Here is a 12,306-nt window from a genome sequence, read left to right as displayed (position 1 = left end):
CCTGGAGAGACAGTTACTCTGACGTGTTCAGTAGGGTCTGACAGTAGCTGGAGCTATCAGTGGTACAAAGACAGGAATGATAATGTGGTATCCCAGTCTGGCAGACACACTATAACAGGAGACACCCTCACCATCAGTAGAGCTGGTGTGTCTGACCAGGGTCTCTACTGGTGTCAGGGAGAGATCCAGTCCAGATCCATAAAATCCAAGACATACACCAATGCATGTCTTGTATTCAAGATCCTAAATGGCTTGGCTCCCCCCCCACTCAGTATTTTTGTTAAACAGAAAACCCAAACATATGGCAGCAGATCCACAAGGTCTGCCATGAGAGGTGACTGTGTAGTTCCCCTAAGAAAAAGCACCTTTAGTAAATCCGCTTTTTCTGTGAGAGCTTCCCATGTCTGGAATACACTGCCATCAGACACACATAACTGCACCACATATCACACTTTCACAAAATGCTTGAAGACATGGCTAAAGGTCAATCAGATTTGTGAACATGGTCCCTAGCTGTGTGTTGCCGCTTTCCATGTCTGTTGTCTGTAACTTGTGAGGTGTGGAAACACTTTGTTGCTTTTATGAATTTTGTCTTGCTGCTTTTTGTTCTATGTTGCTCGGTCTGTATGCTACGTCTTGTTTGTCCTATGTTGCTATGTCTGTATGCTATGTCTTGTTCTATGTTGTTATTGTCTATATTGTAATTGTTTTTAATAACCTGCCCAGGGACTGCGGTTGAAAATTAGCCGGCTGGCTAAAACCGGCACTTTTACTGAAACGTTGATTAATGTGCACTGTCCCTGTAAAAATAAACTCAAACTCAAACTCAAAATCAACCATCGGTTATCCGGTCTGAGTCACCCTGAATGGTAAGTTACTTTGTTGTAATACAAATGGACACTATTTATATTGAGTCAATCATGTAGACATGCTCTGTGTGTATGTACACTCCATCACCAAATGTATGTGGACACGTTGAACATCTCATTCCAAAATCATGGGCATTATTCTGTAGTCGGTACTCGCTTTGTGCACGGGGACATTGTCATGCTGAAACAGGAAAGGGCCTTCCCCAAACTGTAGCCACAAAGTTGGAAGGACAGAATTGTCTAGAATGTAATTGTATGCTGTAGATTTAAGATTTCCCTTCACTGGAACTGAGGGGCCTAGCCCGAACCATGAAAAACAGCCCCAGACCATTATTCCTCCTCCACCAAACTTTACAGTTGGTATTCAGGAAGGTAGCTTCTCCTGGCATCCGGCAAACCCAGATTTGTCCGTTGGACCCCCAGATGGTGAAGCGTGATTCATCACTCCAGAGAAAGCATTTCCACTGTTCCAGAGTCCAATGGCAGCAAGCTTTACACCACTCCAGCCGACGCTTGGCAATGTGCATTGTGATCTTAGGCTTGTGTGCGGCTGCTCGGCCATGGAAACCCATTTCATGAAGCTCCCGACGAACAGTTCTTGTGCCAACATTGCTTCTGGTGGAGGTTTGGAACTGGGTGGTGTTGCAACCGAGGATAGATTATTTTTAAGGGCTACGCGCATCAGCACTCGCCGGTCCCATTCTCTGAGCTTGAGTGGCCTACCACTTTGCGGCTGAGCAATTGTTGCTCCTAGACATTTCCACTTCAAAATAACAGCACTTACGGTTTACTGGGGCAGCTCTATCAAATTTGACAAACTGACTTGTTAGAAAGGTGGCATCCTACAACGGTGCCATGTCGAAAGTCAATGAGCTCTTCAAATCAAATCAAATGTTATTTGCCACATGCGCCGAATACAACAGGTGTAGACCTTACAGTGAAATGCTTTCTTACAAGCCCTTAACCAACAATACATTTTTAAGAAAAAAAAAGTGTTAAGTACAAAATAGATAAGTAAAAAATTAAAATAAGAAATTATTAAAGAGCAGCAGTTGTGGTGTGAGTCTGGATCAGGAGAGTACAGTAATGCTGTCAACATCACAGTAAATGGTACATCTATTGTACAACCCTCACTAACATTTCTACATATATATGATAGGATGTTCAAATCTGGAACTGAATGTTTGCATCTCATAAATACAAGCTCATAAGATGTTGATGTATTGTGAGGGATGACTCCAGATTTACAGTAGTATTTCTATATTATGTTACACAGCTGGTGATGTGATCCTGGAGAGCCCTGTCCATCCCGTGACTGAAGGAGACTCTCTGACTCTGAGCTGTACATTTAGATATCAAGAAACAAATCCTAACCCCAAGGCTGATTTCTATAAAGATGGAGTACTCATCAAGAATGAGACCAGAGGAGAATTTACCATCCTCACAGTATCCATGTCAGATGAAGGATTCTATAAGTGTAAATTTGATGAAGGAGAATCACCAGAGCTGGGTGACAGTGAGAGGTCTGAAGAGCAGTGTCTGGGTTCAAGTGTCTTGATGGTAAAACATGTGTTTTGCTAGTCCCTCCAGGTTCCGTTGTCTCCATCTCTCTGCCCAGGCTGCTGTGTGGTCTACTGGTGGTGTCTCCCTTTCTACATGTGTCCATCATGATGACGGTGAAATGCTGCAGGGCTCAAGGTGAGAACTTTCTTTCAGTGTATTTACAATCAGTTTATCCACCTTGATAATCTCCTTCTTTATGTCATGCTCTCTGATGGGTTACATGTTATAGCTGTGTACAGTTGAAAGAGCAGTTGGATCAGTTTAACTCTAATGCTACTTTCCATCCGTTATATTCCTGTAGGTTTGTGTTCAACAGTCAAATCTCCTCAAGACCAGATACAATGTGATGATGTCATCGAACAGAACAAATCATCTTTGTAATCATCACAGTATAAACTGTAAGCTGAATAACCATTTTTATGATTGTAAAGTTTTTACCATTTATATATGAAAGTGTTTACTCAGTTTAATATCACTGAATAGAATTTTACAAATGATTTTGTAAGTTGACATTTTCAGCTTTTGCTGGCTTGTATGCTTTCCTTTGTAATTGTTGATTGATGTTGATTTTCATGAAATATTACACTTACCTCTCTTTATTTCAGATTGTTAATTAAACAAGAGTGTAGTGCCTGTTTTTTTAAACAACTGGAATTTGTTGCATTTTTAGAATGTTGTATTTTACATAATGTCATGCTTTTTACATGTAGGTGGATATACAGTACGTGAATCTTTTCCGTTTTTAATTCAAATTTAAAATACTTAAGATTTGTTAATACTTGGTTGGTCGACCTACTATAACAGTTAAGATGGAACATGTAGCTATAATTTGTTATTAAAAATGTATATTTACATAATGCAGCTTTAATGCTTATTTTTATATTAAAGGTAAACTCAGCGAAATGACGTTGCCACGAGTAGCACCACAAATATTGAGATGAGTGAGATGCAAGACTTTACTCTCACTCAATCACACAAAGTATCTGCACATATGCACGGGTTCACTTCACGCTGTTCACAGCGTGGTAGCCATGAGACCAAAACCGCGGAGAAGTTGAGCCTCATGCTTCAACGCTCTTAGTTGTTGCGGAAATTGAACCAATGTGCTGTTTACTTTCTGCATATACTTCATATCGCTGAGTGTACCTTTAAACTTCACTTACTTTTGACTTGAAATATTGTCTACTGTCTAAGTATTTTGCCAAAATATTTTTTACAGTAGATATTCATTTTCAACATGTAAGTCTTTTGTAAAATGGTTTCAGTAGTAGTTATAGGAGCCAGATGAGTGTTCCACTATGGAACTTAAAATGGAGAAGGTGTGTTGTATTTTGTATTAATTCTCATATCAAATAAAAAGTGTTGATTCCCCACATAATTGTATTGCTTTGAAATATAACTTGATTTAAGGACATATTCATTTTACTCTCTGTATTTCTGATTGAAACAATGCATTTACATCTTGAACGTTTCTATACATTTCTTATATAGTAACACTTTCTTACAAAATCTCTATGCACCATAGTGCTGTCAGTCTTCAGTAAATCACATTCAGATTTGACTTCTACTGATATGAACCCATACAGAAGTGTTTCATGTCTGTACTATTATGATGAGATAGAGAGAGGAAGGAATAAGAGGGCAGACCCAGTAGACTGAGGGCTTATGCTGTTGCTATGTGACCAATGACCATATTAGTTGGGCCATACTTGTGAACATTAGAAAAAGTTTTAGTTTTAGTTCAAGTTTAAGCCTCAGCCAATTCAAATCGTTGACGTAGTTGGACATGATCAAAAGCTATATGTTAGCTGTTCCCATTACATAACCTGGCACATTCAGCCCTATGCTAACCTGACCAGGGGGCAGTGATTATTTCCAGTAATAAGTTCTGCATCAGCCTATCAAAGATGTAATACTTTTTATCCACAAATCAATGGTATTTATTCAAATAGGTGAACTCGGCCACCGGAGGGATATATTTAAACCTCCAAATTCAAAGTTTACTTTTGTTCCCTTCCACTTGGTCTGTCTCAAGTGTAGAGTGCCTATATTGCATCTACTTACTATTTTTATGTTTTTTCGCATATATGACAAATCCCACGTTTCACATGCATCCATGTGCTTTCACAGATAAAAGATAAATGTTGTGTAGACCTCTTTAATCAGCCTATAGCCTAGAGTGAATCATTTTGACATGTACATTTACTATGTGAATTTCTTACATTGAATTCATGGATTTCACATGAGAGGGTTCCAGGAGTGATTCATTTCTATTTTTGCAGGATCTCACACATTGTCAAAGTGAATTGTAGTGTACCATACAAAGTCCCATATGCATTAGTAGGTTTTACATGTAGCATGAGGAGGACACTATCTGATGTGAATGAATGTAGGCTATAGCTATATTGTTGATCAGAGTTCCTATAGAAGCCTACAGAAAAGGCTAATCAAATAGAAGAAATTCACCATCAGATACTGATACAGCCAAGTGTCTTCCTCCATTAAGACTGTTGATTTGGAATCTTTTACATACAGTAGGCTAAGTGTGGGTTCGAGGTTGGATTCACTATAAACTTCTTTAAAATAACTGAAAAACTGCCATCGGTAGGACGATAAGGAGAGTGCAACCTGTAATCCTATTACACTTTGTAATGTCCTCGAGTCAAATAACACATATGTGACAAAGCAGATGATTATAAAATGCATATAAAATGTTGAAGGCCTACATTTAGGTGTACACGTCCATGTAATATAGCCTATGCAATAGATTTGAACCCTTGTCACAATCTGTGACAATTACATGGAGCTAGTCACTGAAAAAAGAGAGCCATTTGACCAGTCAGTCAAATACATGTGACGTAGTTGCTTTGATTACAAGAACGTGCCATTGGACTTCTGTTAAGGACGCTTCTATGAACAAGTGTTGGATCACAATTTTAATTGGCTGATATGGAATTTGAACCAGATATAATCAGGGCCATCTGGTGAGGTTAGCATAGGGCTTAAGGTTATGCAATGAGAACAGCTCAAATGTAGCCTTTGTTTACATGTAACTAAGTCAATTGGCTGATGCTTAAACTTGAACTAACATGTGTTGTAATATTTGCAAGTATGGCCCCATTATTTTCTATATTGTGATCCACTAGAATGTGGAGTAGTTACAGACCTGTCCCTGAAGGGGGCGGTAAGAAACCCCAGATGTTTACATGGCTATACCCACTAAAGGTGATGTCTGACTGCTTTTCCCCTGTAACCTTTCTCTCTCTATTTCTTTTTTCACCACATGTTGCACGTGTATCACACACTCTACACTCTACAAAAATACACCTCCATATATTTAGAGGTAAATTGTTGGAATAAATGTAAAATGTAAAAATAACATGATTAATTCATCTACCACAACAATGTAATGATGTGAAGCAAAATGGAAACCTAGTTACAGCTTTGAAACGCCTCCCATCTCTGGTCAGTGGTAATGAACTCCCCACAGCCATGCCTCTGACGTCAATAGGAAGCTGTTGAGGGGAGGACGGCTTGTAATAACGGCCAGAATGAAGTTAATTAAATGGTATTAAACACATGGAAACCATGTGTCTGATGTATTTGATACCATTCCATTCATTCCACTCCAGTACACACACACACACACACACACACACACACACACACACACAGCACACACGTACATGCACAATACGTGATCAATTACACTGACACACATCATGTAAACAAACCAATTGAAGCACAACCATAAACAACACAATAACAAATACATCTATATAGATTTCTCATAACAAAACCATCTAACTAATGAACAAATTAACCACCAAACCGCTGAGAAAAGTCAGCTAGCTAGCTGACTGTGGTTTTGACACATGCTCTTCCTAAGTAGCAGTGTGTGTTTTTGTGTGTGTCTCCTTTTAAAGTTTCAAGTTTTAATGTCACATGCACAAGTACAGTGAAATGACTTCCTTGCAAGCTCTAAACCCAACAATGCAGTAATCAATAAACACACAAGACAAATGAAAATAAGAAATGAGTCTGTGTGTGTGGCGTGTGTGTATGTGTGTGTTTGTGTGGGTGCATGCACGTACGTGAACGCGTTTGTGGCTGAAGTTGTCCAATTTCCTTTGTGGGCAGTACAACAACTGAGGGTAGCTGGCTAGTCTTGCCACCTGACTATTTAGCAAAGGTTTAAGTTGAGGTCTACAAGCATCCAGTCTATCTATCTATCTATCTATCTATCTATCTATCTATCTATCTATCTATCTATCTATCTATCTATCTATCTATCTATCTATCTATCTATCTATCTATCTATCTATCTATCTATCTATCTATCTATCTATCTATCTATCTATCTATCTATCTATCTATCTATCTATCTATCTATCTATCTATCTATCTATCTATCTATCTATCTATCTATCTATCTATCTATCTATCTATCTATCTATCTATCTATCTATCTATCTATCTATCTATCTATCTATCTATCATCTATCTATCTATCTATCTATCTATCTATCTATCTGTCTGTCTGTCTGTCTGTCTGTCTGTCTGTCTGTCTGTCTGTCTGTCTGTCTGTCTGTCTGTCTGTCTGTCTGTCTGTCTGTCTGTCTGTCTGTCTGTCTGTCTGCCTGTCTGTCTGCCTGCCTGCCTGCCTGCCTGCCTGCCTGCCTGCCTGCCTGCCTGCCTGCCTGCCTGCCTGCCTGAATGCCTGCCTGTCTGTCTGTCTCTCTGTCTGTCTGCCTGCCTGCCTGCCTGCCTGCCTGTCTGTCTGTCTGTCTGTCTGTCTGTCTGTCTGTCTGTCTGTCTGTCTGTCTGTCTGTCTACTATGTCTGTCTACTATGTTTGTCTGTCTGTCTGTGCAAAAATGAAACAGCTTGGGGCCATGTAGCTAATAAAGCCAACCATAAGGACCAGATGGGATGGCGTATCACTGCAGAATGCTGTGGTAGCCATGCTGGTTAAGTGTGCCTTGAATTCTAAATAACTCACCGACAGTGTCACCAGCAAAGCACCCCCACTCCATCACACCTCCTCCTCCATGCTTCACGGTGGGAACCACACATGCGGAGATCATCTGTTTACCTACTCTGAATCTCACAAAGATACGGCGTTGGAACCCAAAATCTCAAATTTGGTATCATCAGACCAAAGTACAGATTTCCACCAGTCTAATGTCCATTGCTCCAGTTTCATGGCCCAAGCAAGTCTCTTCTTATTATTGGTGTCCTTTAGTAGTGGCTTCTTTGCAGCAATTCAACCATGAAGGCCTGATTCACGCAGTCTCCTCTGAACAGTTGATGTTGAGATGTGTCTGTTACTTGAACTCTGAAGGATTTATTTGGGCTGCAATCTGAGGCTGGTATCTCTAGTGAATTTATCCTCTGCAGCAGAGGTAACTCTGGGTCTTCCTTTCCTGTGGCGGTCCTCATGAGAGCCAGTTTCATCATAGCGCTTGATGGGTTTTGCGACTTCAAAGTTCTTGAAATTTTCCTGTAGTTTCTCTGTAGTTTCTCTTTGCTTATTTGAGCTGTTGTTGCCATAATATGGTATTTTACCAAATAGGGCTATCTTCTGTATACCACCCCTACCTTGTCACAACACAACTGATTGGCTCAAACGCATTAAGAAGGAAAGACATTCCATAAATGAACTTTTAACAAGGCACACCTCTTATTTGAAATGCATTCCAGGTGACTACCTCATGAAGCTGGTTGAGAGAATGCCAAGAGTGTGCAAAGCTGTCATCAAGGCAAAGTGTGGCTACTTTGAAGAATCAAATATAAAATATATTTAGATTTTTTAAACACTTTTTTGGTTACTACATGATTCCATATGTGTAATTTCATAGTTTTGATGTCTTCACTATTATTCTACAATGTAGAAAATAGTAAAAATAAAGAAAAACAATGAGTAGGTGTGTCCAAACTTTTGACTGGTACTGTCTGTATGTGATGTGAGAGTGAATGACCACCCTCCATTAAAGTTGCATCTCTGTGAGAACCTGAGTTTATATAGCAGATGCCATGCAGACCTGTGTAGTGTGGTGGTGTGGTGTACATTTAACCAGGTCACCACTCAGGAACTAAAGAGTAGCGTTAACTCAGTGGTTGCAAAATGTGCTGTCAATGACAATGAATGCAAAATGCAATATTTGTTGCTTGTGTTCTAGTATCAGCATGTGATTATTGTAAATGGCTGAGAGTTCCTTCGCTACAGTTATAGTAAACTGTGCTAAGAGATTAATGAGTGGTGTTTTGGTGTTTGGTCCATTTAAAGCTGCAGTTCGTAATTCAAACAACCACAAAACGACCACCCTGACACTTGTTTTGGTATATAGCTGAGGGATGGGGCTCTGACGTGTTCAGTAGGATCTGACAGTAGCTGGAGCTATCAGTGGTACAAAGACAGGAATGATAATGTAGTATCCCAGTCTGGTTCCAGTAACATTGGAGTCTCTCACACCATCAGTAGAGCTGGTGTGTCTGACCAGGGTCAGTACTGGTGTGAAGGGAACAGAGTGTCTAGACCCACATCTTCACTACCAAGTGATCCTGTCACTCTCACTGTAAAAGGTACATTACTTTGTTCTGTTCTCTCTCTTGTCATACAGATAGATAGACACTTGTTGTTGAGACAATCATGTAGACATTTTTTGTGTACCTGTAGACTATTCTGCCTCACTGAATTTTGATCAGTTTCCCATCAAGAGGACATATCATGCAGCATATCAGATCCATGTTTTCCAGATGCATCACACACATTCCTTGATTCCAACAGATAGTCGTCCGACGGCTACACTGAGTTTAGACCAAGCGAACGTATTCACAGGAGACAGTGTGACACTGACCTGTACAGTAGAGTCTTATGGATGGAAGTTTTACTGGTACAGACACAGACCAGACTCTACACCAGTAACCTCAACCTCTGGATACTCCTACACACTCAGCTGGGTCAGTGTCTCTGATGGAGGACAGTACTGGTGCAGAGCTGGGAGAGGAGACCCAGTCTACTATACCCTGTACAGTGACCCAGTCCAGATACATGTTACTGGTGAGTTAATACTTTTTATTATTGATCAGCCTTTTAATTTTGGCCTGTGGAATGTTGTCCCACTCCTCTTAAATGGTTGTGCGAAGTTGCTGGATATTGGCGGGAACTGGAACACGCTGTCGTACACGTCGATCCAGAGCATCACAAACATGCTCAAAGGCTGACATGTCTGGTGAGTATGCAGGCCATGGAAGAACTGGGACATTTCCTGGAGAGCCCTGCCCTTCCCGTGACTGAAGGGGACTCTGTGACTCTGGGCTGCATATTTAGATATCAGAAAACAAACCCTAACCCCAAGGCTGATTTCTATAAAGATGGAGTACTCATCAAGAATGAGACCACAGGAGAGATTACATTCGCTACAGTATCCAAGTCAGATGAAGGATTCTATTAGTGTAAATCTGGTCAAGGGGAGTCACCAGAGAGCCCGGTGACAGTGAGAGGTCAGAAGAGCATTGTGGGTGCATGTGAGAAGAGCAATGTGTGTTCAAGTGTCTTGATGGTAAAACATGTGTTTTGCTAGTCCCTCCAGGTTCCATTGTCTCCATCTCTCTGCCCAGGCCGCTGTGTGGTCTACTGGTGGTGTCTCCCTTTCTACTGGTGTCCATTGTGCTGACGGTGAAATGCTGCAGGGCTCAAGGTGAGAACTTTCTTTCACCATAGTGCTGTCAGACTTCAGTAAATCACATTCAGACTTTACTTCTACTGATATGAACCCATACAGAAGTGTTCCATGTCTGTACTATTATAATGAGATAGAGAGAGGAAGGAATATGAGGGCAGACCCAGTAGACTGAGGACTTATGCTGTTGCTATGTGACCAATGACCATATTAGTTTCTATATTGTGATCCACTAGAATGTGGAGTAGTTACAGGCCTGTCCCTGAAGTGGGCGATAAGAAACCCCAGATGTTTACCTGGCTATAACCACCATATGTGAAGTCTGACTATTTCCCCTGTAACCTTTCTCTCTCTATTTATGTTTGCTCCTTCACATGTTGCATCCAGTCTATCTATCTATCTATCTATCTATCTATCTATCTATCTATCTATCTATCTATCTATCTATCTATCTATCTATCTATCTATCTATCTATCTATCTATCTATCTATCTATCTATCTATCTATCTATCTATCTATCTATCTATCTATCTATCTATCTATCCATCTCTCTATCTCTCTATCTATCTATCTATCTATCTATCTATCTATCTATCTATCTATCTATCTATCTATCTATCTATCTATCTATCTATCTATCTATCTATCTATCTATCTATCTATCTATCTATCTATCTATCTATCTATCTATCTATCTATCTATCTATCTATCTATCTATCTATCTATCTATCTATCTATCTATCTATCTATCTATCTATCTATCTATCTATCTATCTATCTATCTATCTATCTATCTATCTATCTATCTATCTATCTATCTATCTATCTATCTATCTATCTATCTATCTATCTGTGCATTTTAATTGCAAAAATGAAACAACCATCTGCACATTCTGATATCCAACTACAAGCTCTGATCTCATCTCAGATCTCTATTCTTATTTCATCCTCCTTTTATCCAATAAAGAGGAAGGAACCAGTGTGAGGCCATGTAGCTAATCATAAGAGGTTTATCAGAAAATAAACACGCCAGCAACGGTTACTCTATTTTCTCACAGTCTGTACATTTCTGTAGAATGTTTCTCTCTCTATTTCTCTGTGAGACGGTAAAGAGGCGTGAACTAATCGGTCTGTCATCTTATAGGAAGTAGAGGGATTTGTCAGAAGAACTGTAGTTCAGAGATCATTGGCAGGACAGAATGGAACACACCTTGCTCTGTGTGCTACTCTGTAAGTACTGAGTTAGTGTGTTTGTGTATAAACACTAATTACCTGATTTACTAAGGCTTTGATGGAACAAAGGAATTAGACAATCATGTAAATGAAGACAGTTTCAATGCTTTAGATTTTTTGTGTGTTTTATCCCTAATTGATAAAACAGTGCACATGCTTATTAGTAAATGGCACTAAAGTGGGATTGCAGGACATGGTACGTCAGTGGCCATTTAAAGCTGCAGTCCGTAATTGAAACTACCACAAAATGGTCACCCTGCCACGTTGTGGTATACGGCTGAGGAACGGGTCTAGGGGAATTCATTCATGTATATTGTTTGTTCATACTGACATTTTAAACAAGCATTGTCATAAAATAACAGTAGATTTTGTGTTATGATGGGATATGACAGTTGTACTACCCTTAAGGAAAAATGACATGAAATTCACATGATCACGTGTTTCACAGCTAAAAGTTAAACTGTTCAAGAAGTAATGGCTATTATTCATTTAAAAGCGCAAAAATCTATAAATCACAAATGCAATATTTTTTGGATGTGTCGTAGCATAAATGTGTTATTATGGTAAATGGCTGAGAGTTCCTTCGTTACAGTTAAAGTAAACTGTGCTAAGAGATTAATGAGTGTTGTTTTGATGTTTTTGGTCTCTGTATTCTCTCTATACTCTCTCTCTCGATTGATTCACCGGTGTGTCAATCTAAGTTACATAACCAAAAAATCCCCATCAAAATCTGTCAATTTAAGCTAGAGATATCTGTGTCATACTTCCGTATCTGCGGTGAAAGGTGGCAGAGCTAGAGCGATGTTTGTCAGACCATGAGACATCCTGAAAATTGGTCTTCTCACATAAACATCGGTAGTGTATGACCACTATGGAAATGGGAGACTCTCATGAACATGATGGTGTTTTCCGTTTTGGTCTTCGACCCCCACAAGTGCCTTGATACTTGTCTAAA

The sequence above is a fragment of the Coregonus clupeaformis genome, unplaced genomic scaffold, assembly GCF_020615455.1.
Source record: "Coregonus clupeaformis isolate EN_2021a unplaced genomic scaffold, ASM2061545v1 scaf1447, whole genome shotgun sequence".
Classification (NCBI taxonomy): domain Eukaryota; kingdom Metazoa; phylum Chordata; class Actinopteri; order Salmoniformes; family Salmonidae; genus Coregonus; species Coregonus clupeaformis.
This window is presented reverse-complemented; position numbering follows the sequence as displayed.